Here is a 12,242-nt window from a genome sequence, read left to right on the forward strand (position 1 = left end):
AGACAATCAAGAACGGGAAAATTTTATCGATAGTCCACATGCACGCACGCACGCACGCACACACACACACACACACACACACAAAATTTGACTCAGGACCTTGATTGTGCTTAAACACTTTTGCCAACACTTATCTGTTCATTTAGTGAAGGGGAGCCCTAGAGGCATTCTTGGCAGATGGTGGAGATCATGGTCGTTCCAGTGTGATTGAGTCAACCCCTACATTGCACGGCTTTGGTCTTTTAATAGTCCTCCGTTTTAATCCTTCCATTGTTTCAACAGCGGACAGTCACATCACCAAACATACAGAGAGTTCAGTGCGGTCCAAGCTCGCCTGTCATGTGTTCCCATTCCCTCCATCCACCAGTGATACAGGGATGACTCACCTCACTACAGGGGTCTGCCGACGACCAGTTTAGGGTGTCAGTGTCACAGTGTCCCATAAAAACGAATCAATGTCAAAGATGGGACGAGTGAGCAGAATATTAATGTGCTTTATAATAATTCAAGATTTGTTAGTTTGTGTGTATAGATGGGTAGGTAGGGATATACAAGTGTTTGTCTGTCTGTCTGTATGTATGAACTGTATGCATGTACAGTATATAATATATATTAGATTGCAGACTTGTATACTTCTTTCCTTTGTCAATTTCCAGTCTAAACACTGTAATTATAAAGTACTGCTGCAAAGTATTTTATGTAAGCTATCAGTTTGCCAGATGGATCAATTTAATCTCATGGTATTCCCAAAAGAACAATTTGACTTTAAAACAATTGCTGATAACTATGAACTGTTGTACACAAATATAACACATTTTCATAGAGCCTTTGTTGTGGACTTGTTTTTGTGCTTAATGAAGCTTGATATGAGCACTTGACTCTGTAAATAAGTGGACATTAAAGCAGGAAGCTTGACTCTTTATGAGGGGAGTTCCACTCATCCTCGTGTTTTGGGCCTGGTCAAGATGTGGCAGATGAAGTTTCCATATAGCGTCTCTGTTGCAGGTGGGTTTTAAAGACCCCACGCCACAGCCATACTATGGCATCCCGCCTCAGCAACAACAGGTGGGTGAGACGGGCTCTCTTTTCTTTTTTATGAGGTCTCTACTCTCTGTCTGGGAAGCAACACGAGACGTCAAACGTGCCCTTTGCACTAGCAATAAATAGAGGTGGAGTGAGCGAGGCAAGAGGCACCCGCATACCGTTGGCTTTTGGGTCTATTTAGTTTTTTTTTACCACGGAGTGATGAAATATTATCTTCACTACAAATAGCGTCTGCCCCACTTTAAATGAAGTATTTGATGTGCTCAATATAGAATTACGTAACTTTGTTTCCTGAGACTCCATGACATGTTCAGGAAACGTGGATGTGGGCTGATTCAGAACTCTGTCAAAATTATTAACAGGCAAATTTCAGGATTTTCAAAGGTTCATTTTAAAACCAAGCAAGGCTTTTATTGTTAAATTTGTAACTTGAAAGTCATGGCTCATTCATTCCATCCCGTCTAAACATACTATACGATCAGTTCTCAGATGCAATCTACTCTAAAGCTAGGCCTAAACTGAACTACATAAGCCATATTTTTTAGGTCTGTTTTGGAGCTTCGAGCTGCCTCTGTGAGACAGCGCTGGACTGCAAAGACAGAGATGAGTTATTACAGCGAGAGAGAAAAAAGGCAGACAGCCTCCACATCTCCGCCATCCATTTCATGGCAAAAAATAATAAAGTCACCAGTGCAGAGATACAGCTCTGTCAGATGTTTGCCAGCATTTTGTGTGGAATGTGAAGCATCCTTTTACTTTTTCACAGTAATGAACAGTTTCATCAGGCAGCAGAAAGCAATGTAATGGCTATTATGGAAGCCAACAACTGGCTTGAATTATTCTGAAATCTCCCTTATTAACACATTGGATGTCAGATGAGAAGCAGGGGCCAAGAAGAGAGAAAGTTAGAGGAGGTGCTGTGGAAAGTGAGGGGACGTTTAGCTGCTAAATGACGGATACTTTACGCCCCGGCCACAAGACGTCTCAGCACAGTCAGCCCATGGAAGGTGGGCAACGGCTGAGTGAGCTTCCAAAGCTCAGGTAATCCCCTCCAAACTGGACGGAAAATCAAACCCTGCCCCAGAGAATTTCCACTCGGGAAGATGGCAAAAAATAACCCGACCTGAAGATGCCTCATGCTAGCAGTGATATACATAAAAACTGGAAAAAAAAAGAAAAAAAAACTGATGTGTGGAAAAAACACAACATCGAAAAGAAAAAATAAACAGCCATTTTGATGAACTATAGTCTTACAGTTTACAGGAAGCTAAAGCCTATGCTTACATTTTTTAAGAATCCTTACAGCCAAAGTAAAGGTAACATGAATGTTTGTAAAATAAACAATGAAAATCTGACTTTTGTAGGATAAAAAAAGATTTGAATCTATTTCCAGATCCAGAACTTTTCACTCATAATTTGTATTTTATATGATTTGTTTTAAACGTTGATAATAAGAGGAAATGTTACCTGAGCACCAAATCAGGAAAGTATTTTAATTTGTAATAATATTTGACAGTATTACCATTTTTACTTTTTGATCAAATAAATGCAGCCTTGGTGAGACTTCTTTCAAAAACATATTTTCTTTTTAAAGTTTCCAAATTTTTGACCGGTACTAAATTGCATGCAAATTATAGATAACATTTAATATTAAATAAGTTAATACAAACCTAGCAAAATTAAAACATTAATGGTCACAGTCCTTTGGACCCAACTGTATCAGTTTCCACAAATGCTCTCTGAATGACTGAATTACAATGTGAGATAATTCATATCAGTATCAACTCCCATCGAAGCACATTCTGTCATCGGTGACGAGCAGGACATCTGTCTTTCGCAGTGAAAGTCAATCCATCCCTTCATAACATTTCAAAAAGTTTCCACATAGTTAAAATTTCCCTTCACTTTGACTGACACACAAAATGTTAGAGGTGCATCCACTTTTGCCAATTACATTATCACACAAAAAGTGCTAATCATTTTTTCTGCTTGAAGGCCAACTTTTAATTAGACCGAAGCAGGGCTCGTTCTCAGGAGGCACATTTTATCCTCTCTGCTATTCAGAGCCTTGGCTCACAGACTCTCAGCCTTTTTGAGCCTGATTGGAGCTTAGCGCCTGTTTTCCCCCTGTCGGAGAGAGCGGAGGGTGAGATACGGATGAGTAAACATCCCTCCTTTTTATTTAGGGGTTCAAATCCCCTTCACAGGATAAGTGGATGTGCTTTAGCTATTTTAAGGTAGTGTGTAAGTGTGTGCAGTGGGGAAACTAAAGAGCACAGTGCTTGTTACAGTCTTGTTCTGGTGCCTAAAAATAAAAGACCTTTTCTCCTCCTCACTGGCCTATTAATTTCCGTCATATCTCAGCTGTAAATTTGAATACTTGGATAAGTACGTGTTAGTATTTACTCCCCTAAGGATGTGTAGGCACATATATATCTGAGTGTGCGTAGTGGTTTGTGGTTGTTTGTCTGCGAGCGTTTATGTCCACATGCGAGGGAGCGCGGGTGTGTGTGAAGTCGGGGTCTCGGGGCCAGTGAGAGACAGCTGTAGGGGTTGTGGATTGCGAAGGTTATGATCACAGTGCTCTCATAAGGACTTTATTTCAGCTCTGTCCAACCCCCCTCAGCCCACGGACAGGTGGGCCTTGGGTTTAGTTTCAGAACTTTTCCTCCTCCCCCTTTCCTTTTTTGTTTCTTTTCTTTTCATAAAACCGCCTGGTAGTGATCGACGGGGGCGGCTGAATCTGCGGAGACCCTGTTGTGATGGGTAATAGGTGGGCTGGTGTGTCAATCATTTGACATTTCCTCTTGGGTAGATCAACAGACTCTGCCTATCACCATCACTGTCCCATTGTAACACTGTACGGGACTCGGATGATTTAAATAGCACACCGCGTGTACACATGCCAGCGTTTGTTTGTGTGTGGGGAAGCATGTTTTCGCTCGGGACTCTGCATTTCATTCGCAGACTGTGTGTGTGTGTGTGTGTGTGTGGAGGGTAAGTCCTGGGTTTAGTGTCATTGATCTTCTCCCAGATCTCCCCTTGAGTGAAATTAAGGCAGGCAGACTTTTTAGGAAGGGGATGTGTGTTCAATAAGACAGAAGCCTTATTTTCCAGTGCTTCTCTACTGTGGATGTCTGTGAACGTGTTTTATATTATATGTACAGTTATTTGCCTTTATTTGCTTACATTTTATATTTAAATAATGTTTTTTTTTTTTTATATTCTATTTAGGGGAGCACTCATGAATATTTACTAGAAATTCTGGATGCGTTTCAGCTTTTTTAAGTAGTGAGAAATCCAGTGAAATTCAACGAGTTACTCTTTCGTTCTCTAATGGAAATAAGATGTCTTTAATATGCAAGAGCAGAGCACAGCAGTCCTTAATGAAAAGCTTGTCAACCATCAGGTCACAGGATGCTGTTAAATGTCAGCCGTGGTAAATGTGACTTCAAGAGGATCCTAATTTAATTTTAAAACCCTCTACGCTGAAGTGCCTCCATTGTTAAAAAAGAAAATTATTTATCAGTGTTAAACAACTTAGTGAGAAGTTTCACACCTTGTTCTTAATATTTCAGAACTGAATTTAAGTTTGGAGAATGTCCTTGCATGCTTGTTCATACTAACACTCAAAATGAAAGTAGAGTCCTGGTGGTCTTGCCAATGACACTGCTTGTCATCTCTCAAGTAATTAGTCTCTGAGGTGTGTTGAAAGCGGAGGTGTGTTTAAACTAAACGGCCTTGCAGCAAAAATAATCAAACTAGGAGGTCATTAAACATGGTTAAATAAGTCTTGAAACGGAAATAGTTCTAGGTTTTGTTTCTAATTCTTCTTATTGATCATGTGAAAACTCGCTCATGTGCTTGCACATATTTCTCTTATAAAGTTTGTGTGTATGCATGCAAATTTCCCTCTGAGCATCATTCATGTGCATCCCACTTTGGGATGTAGAAGATTTGAGATGTACAATCTCAATGATTAAAGCCTTGTGATTTAGTTTCCATCATTTGACAACAGGCAGGGTTCAAACACTAATCTATTCTCTCATTCTCCTTATTGTGCTGGCACAGCGCTCGGTTTGACATTTCAGCGCTGAATGCTTAAATGTGTTTCTCATTGGAGTGGGACTCTGAGCCACACAGTGTTTCACGCATGCTTCCCTTTGAAATTGGGAGCACGTCTGCGCAAAAAAACACAAACAAATGTTCGCCACCAAGCACGTTCAAGTTGTTGCCGACAAACCGCTGATGCACATGACGTGAATAAATAGCTCGCGAGCGACATGTTTTTGGAATTAAAATATTAGAATGCATTTCAGAAAAGATTTACTCATAAACATGGATCTTTTTTCAGCATTAGTCTCTGAGAAGTGACATTTAGTGCACTGTTTTGTGTGAGGCAGCTCAGAAATGTGTTAGCAGTAAAACGTTGCTTTCGGAAGAACACATGGCAGTAGCATAAAAAAGTTACAACCTAGGAAAAGCTAACAGGCTCTCTAACCAGTTTTTGGAAAAGCATATGATAGGGTTTGGTTTCTCAGCTTTCCTTCTTGAGGCCTTTAAAACTTTTTCTCTCTTGGTTTTACTAGCTCTCTGCTTCCCTCTGCTATGTAAAATGTTTCATTAGTACCTCTTGTAGGCTATTCAAAGAGTGCGCAGATTTAGAGCAGTTGTTGCTGTAGTTGTGAAGCAATGTTGCTAATCCCTTTCACAAACACACATTAGAGATCACCACACACTTTGAATCTGATATTCATGGTAATTTCAGCTCTTTCTTCTTTTTTTTTTTTAAGTCAAAAGTCAACCCTGTCTGGTTTTATTTGAATCTCTGCCCGAGTCCAGAATCAAAGTATTAAAAACAAAACATAAGTAGTCATATAGTATACATTAGTCGTTTTTTTTAAGGAGTCAAGGGGATGAGAGTGTAATCCTGTTGCTTTCCTGGGAGATATCATGATTATTTTAAGACCCATCTGATGGTAGCACAACATGCTAATTTGTCACAGATTTAATTCAAGCAGAGAATGCTAGCAGTAGATGAGGAAAGTTGATAGACAACTGAGTCTGCATTGACTGCTTTGTTGCACCCTTTTCCTGCCTATTATATAGCCTACTGCTAACCTGCACACTTAACCCCACTAACACTTTTTCACGACCCCCTAGGCCGTAGACCCAAAGCGCTTGTGTCATGTCAGATTAAGTTAACATTTTGTCAGCTCTATAGCCTAAACAGAGGTTATGAATACTATACCACTTGTTCCATGCAAAGATTCCCAACTTGCAATTTGATAAGATGGATATGGTCAGCAGAAAGGTCAATGCTAATGCCCATGTAATGTTAAACAATGGGATTTGAGTTTATACAAGTTTATAAAGCATATTATGCTAAAAGAATAAACCTTTTTAAAAGAGAGACATGTCTTCTACAAGTTTGATTGTAATAATTAAATAACTGAAATAATTAATGAACAGGTTAAATGTAGCATTTGAGGTTAGCTATTTTGTTTGTTCTGTGTTTCTTCTACAAATTATTACTGTCCTTTTTATTTAGTCATAATATTGTAAATACTGTGTCAAAATTAATGATGCTTTGTTCTATTTTGTAACGATTTGCCACTATTTTTATATTTAAATTTTCAAGATTCATGGTATAGGCCTAACATTTTTATACACTACTGTTCAAAACGTTTGGGTCAGTAAGATTTTTTTTCCCAAAGCAATTTTACTTGTATTCAGCAAGGATGCATTGAATTGATCAAAAGTGACAGCAGACATTATAAAAGATTTATATTTGAAGTAAATGCAGTTCTTTTGATATTTCTATTCATCAAAGGTTCTATATATCATGGTTTCCACAAAAATAAACTTCACAACTATTTTCAACATTGATAATAATAATAAGAAATGTTTATTGAGCATCATGATTTCTGAACGATCACGTGGCACAGAAGACTGCATAACGATGCTGAAATTTCAGCTTTGCCATCAATAAATTACATTTTAAAATATAGTAAAATAGAAAATGGTTATTCTAAATTGCAATAATATTTGAAAATATTACTATTTTTACTACATTTTTAATCAAATGCAGCCTTGGAGAGCAGTCCACCCCCCAAAAAAAATTAAATAAAAAAAAACATTAAAACAATCTTACAGACCCCCACATTTTGTATGCATTTAAATGTATTGATTTATTGATTTATCAGATGATTATGTATGTATTGGTGATATTAGATATGTATTGATTTATTGATTTTTCCAAAGTGACTTGCAAAGTAAGTCGAATTAATAATAAATAAAAAAAATTATAAGAAAAAGCATTCTTAAATGTTCATAAAAGAACATTAATTCTGTACAACTTACAGAGATTGCTCACCAGAATATCACTTCAACATAATGCAGCGACCACACTATTTATTGTCAATGTTGAGCATGTGAAACTTATCTGTCTAGCCAACTCTGATGTTTCCACTGAATGTATGGGTAATGGCTGTACCATGTTTTAGATTAGCTATAACCTTCAGAAGTGAATCTGTGCGTGGGATGGAACGAATTAAATGGTATTGGTAGGATGGTTTTACAAAGACAGCTTGACATGGACTACCACTGGAAAGATGGCTTTGTAAAAACATTACTGGACAAGTTTATAAGACAGTTTGGAAGCTCAAAGAAAGGTTGTTGCATATAAGTTGTTTGGATTGTCCGTACAGACACCAAGCAAGACAAAGTAACATCAAGAGACAGACAAATGAACAACAGGGTGTGTGTGGCTGTTTGTGAGTGAATGCACCCCAGAGAAGAATCCCCCCCCAAACTTCTATTAATCACCCACCCTGTTCAACAATCCACTCCACCTAACTAGAGAAAGATGTGTGGCCCTTAACCTGCTAGTGTTAGCTTTGAGCTTGCTTTGTTTGGGCCTTTGGCCTGGACAATCAAACTACAAGATGAAATTAGAAGCAAATGGGAGGCAAATTTGACAACGTCGATTTTTATTTACACGCTCATTTGCAACCCACGGCATCAAAGCTCTCCACTCAGGCCGATGAAAACAAAATAATGTGTTACTTCTTTTTTTCTGGAGATTGAAGAGGCTTCTCAGAAGGAGGATGGTAATGGAGGACAGGCTGTGGAGTAAATTGAATTAGTCAGGGCGAGATGACTTGTAGTAAGAAATGAAATGTCATCCTCGCAGAGGCTGGAAATGTAAAACATGTGAATGTTAAACAGTGCGGTTCTAGCGTCACCCCTCTTTTTTCCCCCTTCTTTTTTACCATCTTCAAAACGCTGACTCCACTCACACGTTCAAGTGTGCCTTGCATAAATCTCAGCCTGCGGAGGGAGATGATTCCACTCCACACACACACACACACACACAGATTTTGAATCTTTTTCTCAAATGATTGCGCTTCCACATATGAACACACTGGGGATGTGTAACGGTTTATATTTCTCACAGTTCTCTGTGTATCACTGTTCTGTGGTCACAATTGCAGTTGGTATGTCGCTATTAGGGGTGCACCGATTTATGAAATTTAAAGCAGATACTGATATCAAGCATTTTTTACACTGTGATCCAGAGGATACAAAAACAATTGCTGATATCATTTTACAAATAGCCCCTTTTAGCACACTTTTACAAGCATGAAGCCATATGCTTCAGTAAAATGCACCACACTGAAATTACAGACAACAATTTACATTTTGTGAAATGTCAGTGTGTTTGCTGAAACTACCGTTCAAAAGTTTGGGGTCAGTATGATTTTTTTTATTTTTTTAAAGAAATGAATACTTTTATTCATTGTATTCATCACTCTGGTTCCAGTTTCTTTTTTCACTCTTGTCTATACATGATTCAGTGATGCAGAAAATTACCATAATTACTCTTGCTAATCGAACCTTCGCAATTCATACGCATTTAATATTTATACTCTGAGTCATCATTAGGCATGCATACTGAATTGTTAGTGGGGAATGGTTGGGCCCCACCCATACACTCGGCAGTGTAAAAATGCATTCAATAATGTCCCTGCACACATGTATTCACACTCACACACCCTCGCTCATTGCCGTGCTCTTAATACGTACATTAAACCGCTGAATGAACACTGTGTATGTGCTATGGTGACAAAAAAAGTCATCAATCATTAATGGCTCATTTGGGAGGGACTATCAGCTTTTCAAACAACCACTAACTGAAGAATGATTCCTTGTGTTGCAGGAAGCCGAGCGCCACAAGTCTTGTCTTTGGCAATAGTCCCATTCGTTTAACGTCGTGGGTGTTTTTCTCCTCTGGAATTGTGATTTGCATTGTCATCATTCTCGCCACTGCACATGTAGGCCTATAGGGTTATTAATAATATCCTTCAGTTACAATGCCTCAAGAGGCAACGATATAAAAAATCAACATTGGAATTACATTTTTTTTGCCACATCATATCCGAGTAAACTGATTCAGGAACTTCATTGCTCAACTTGTTTTTCTTGGTACCTTGTTTTACGTAACTTCCTTCTGACTCACTTTGAATTGTCACGTTACCATGGGCCTCGAACAACACATCATCACATAGGCTTTCTCTGTGAAATAAATACAAGCCTAACTGCTATCACCCTCTTTCTCTAATGGAGGCAGTAAAAGTAAAAATTATTAGCTCTGGGATCCAAGCACACAGACAGGGTGAATAATCCCTCAGTAAATGTGAAACTGCATCTCAAATCTTTGTTATGCTTTGGGCGGGGTGCTGGGCAGAAGGGGAGCCAGCTCAAGTTTCTCTGAGGCGTGAGGAAGGCCGGATTCAATTAAATGCTGGAAACGCTCTGCCCAGACCACAATCTATAACACACAACACATTATTTTATGCTTATTACTTTCATTTGATCATGTCGGTCAGCTAAACGGGATGTTTGCATAAACTTTAGCTTCAAAACATAAGCACATCCTCGTTCAAAACAAGGATTCTCGTTGAGGCTGCCAAGAGCGTGAGGGTAGAGCCTGAGCCACATATTAATCTGACTGCCCACAGGATTGTCCAGTCCAAATCACTGGTCTGCAAAACTACAAATCACTGGTCTGCAAAACTATATCCTCTGTCAGCAACGAGTGCCCTGTGATTTGTGTTTCCACATCGTTCAGAGAGTGAAAAATCAATCCATTTCATTTACCTCAAAACTTTGTCAATTAATTTCAGTAGCAAAATGTTTGTTAGCTTGTTTATTCCAGTTAACAAGAACTGACATTCACAATCCATGGTGCTATCTGTCTGTCTGTCTGTCTGTCATTGAGTGATCGCTCTCTCAACATAGATTACTCATTGGTAGTACTAGTACTGATAGTACTATATGGCATTATTTTATCTATTTGTACATTTTATTTATTTTTCTTTATTTCATGTATTGTAAAAAATATTTTTTATTTTATTTGTAAATGTATTTGCTTTTGTTTATTTTATGTACTTGCAAATGTATTTTTAATTTTATATTTTTAAATATTTTTATTTTATTTATTTGTAAATGTATTTTATTTATTTACTTTTTGAATTTGTAATAGTATTTCTTTATTTTAAGTTAAAGGAGCCGTATGTAAGATTGTGGCCAAAACTGGTACTGCAATCACTTTTAAATTACTGTAGAGCGGTGTATCCCCTCCCCCCTGACTCGAGGTTGCCAGATAGGCTGCAGGATCCAGCAGGAAACGTATAGGCTGACACGTTTGTAGCTGCAGCTGTGGTAACTAGAGCAGAGCTGGCAACCCGGATGCCGAAGCACTACTGACTTCGTGATTGGTAGATAGGTGGAGGGTGGCGCTTCAGGCCAAAACACAACATGACAACATCAACATCAGTTGAGGGCTGCAACTTCACTTTTTAAATGACAATATCCTGGCCGGACTACTGTCAGTGATATAAGTATTTGAAATGAACATGATTTCTTAATGTCTAGTGATATATCAGGGCCATTTTATGATTAATTGAAATACATTTCTTACATACAGCTCCTTTAAACAAGATAAAAAAAAATCAGAGTGGGCGTTACATATGCCAGAAAGGAGCCAGACTGAATGTGAGTTTGCTAAAACAATGACTAAATAGCTATTGGACTATTGGCTAACATTGTCCAATATCCTCCTATACAGCCAAAGTGATGTCAGCAGAAAATAAAAGTTGTTTCAGAGGGAGAGCATGTTACATTTTAATGAAATATTATAAAGACCGACTTTTTTTTTTTTTTGGAAGAACATGCACTGATAAATCGTTCAAAATAAGACCAGGAACATGCATTAAGAAAATAGATAGGCTCAATTTCGATTTCATGTTGACTTTAATGAAATATTGTCTTCCGGAACTTTTTATATCCACTTTCTCCTCGGTTTCCCTCCATTTCTTTCTTGCACACTCTCTCACTGTTTCTAATATTCACACACATTGACACAGTGTGTTACACATGCATGCAGGTGATGATATGCCTGAAAGTAGAAGATCCATCATTGTCCCTGGCTGGTGTTCTACTGCTCATACACACACATGCGCACCCCTCTGGCTCGTGTCTAGCCGAACATCCATTCTCAGCTCAGAGGGAGAGCACATGGAGACTGACATGATCATCTGTCCCCACAGCAGGGAGATTTAGACAGTGTGCACACATTTACAGAATAAACTCCCAAACACCATACATGTTCATAATTGCTTACATGCACCAAAAAAAAAACTTGTCAATTGTGATGAAAAATCAATACCACCCTGTAAACCTCATCCATAGAAGCAAAACATCTGATCTGGAGATGTTTGATTCATTCCAAAGCCATTGGTGCAGTCGAAGGCAGCCATGATTTTTCCATTGCATGAGCAAAAAAAAAAAAAAAAAAAAAAACCTTCCCACCCAACGGGAGCAGGAGGGCTTTTTCATTTAGCCAATGGAGGGGAAGACTGTGGCTTTCAAAGCAAACCATTTTGATAGTTAACACGAAGCCACTTTAAAGCACAGCTGCACCGCTGACGTGAATAATGCTATTTAATTTGTCTAATCTTAGCCCAAATGTCGGGTGGTTGCAAGGGGGTGCATGTGTTTGTGTGAGTGTGTGTGTGTTTGTTACCCTGTCTTTCATTCATCTGTTCGGCATTTGTGTTTTGTAGCTCAAATTGTGTTGTAGTCACATCTGCAACAAAATAGCACATCCCTCTTAAACCGATAATATACATGTA

Source organism: Rutilus rutilus (genome assembly GCF_951802725.1).
Source record: "Rutilus rutilus genome assembly, chromosome: 14".
Lineage (NCBI taxonomy): Eukaryota > Metazoa > Chordata > Actinopteri > Cypriniformes > Leuciscidae > Rutilus > Rutilus rutilus.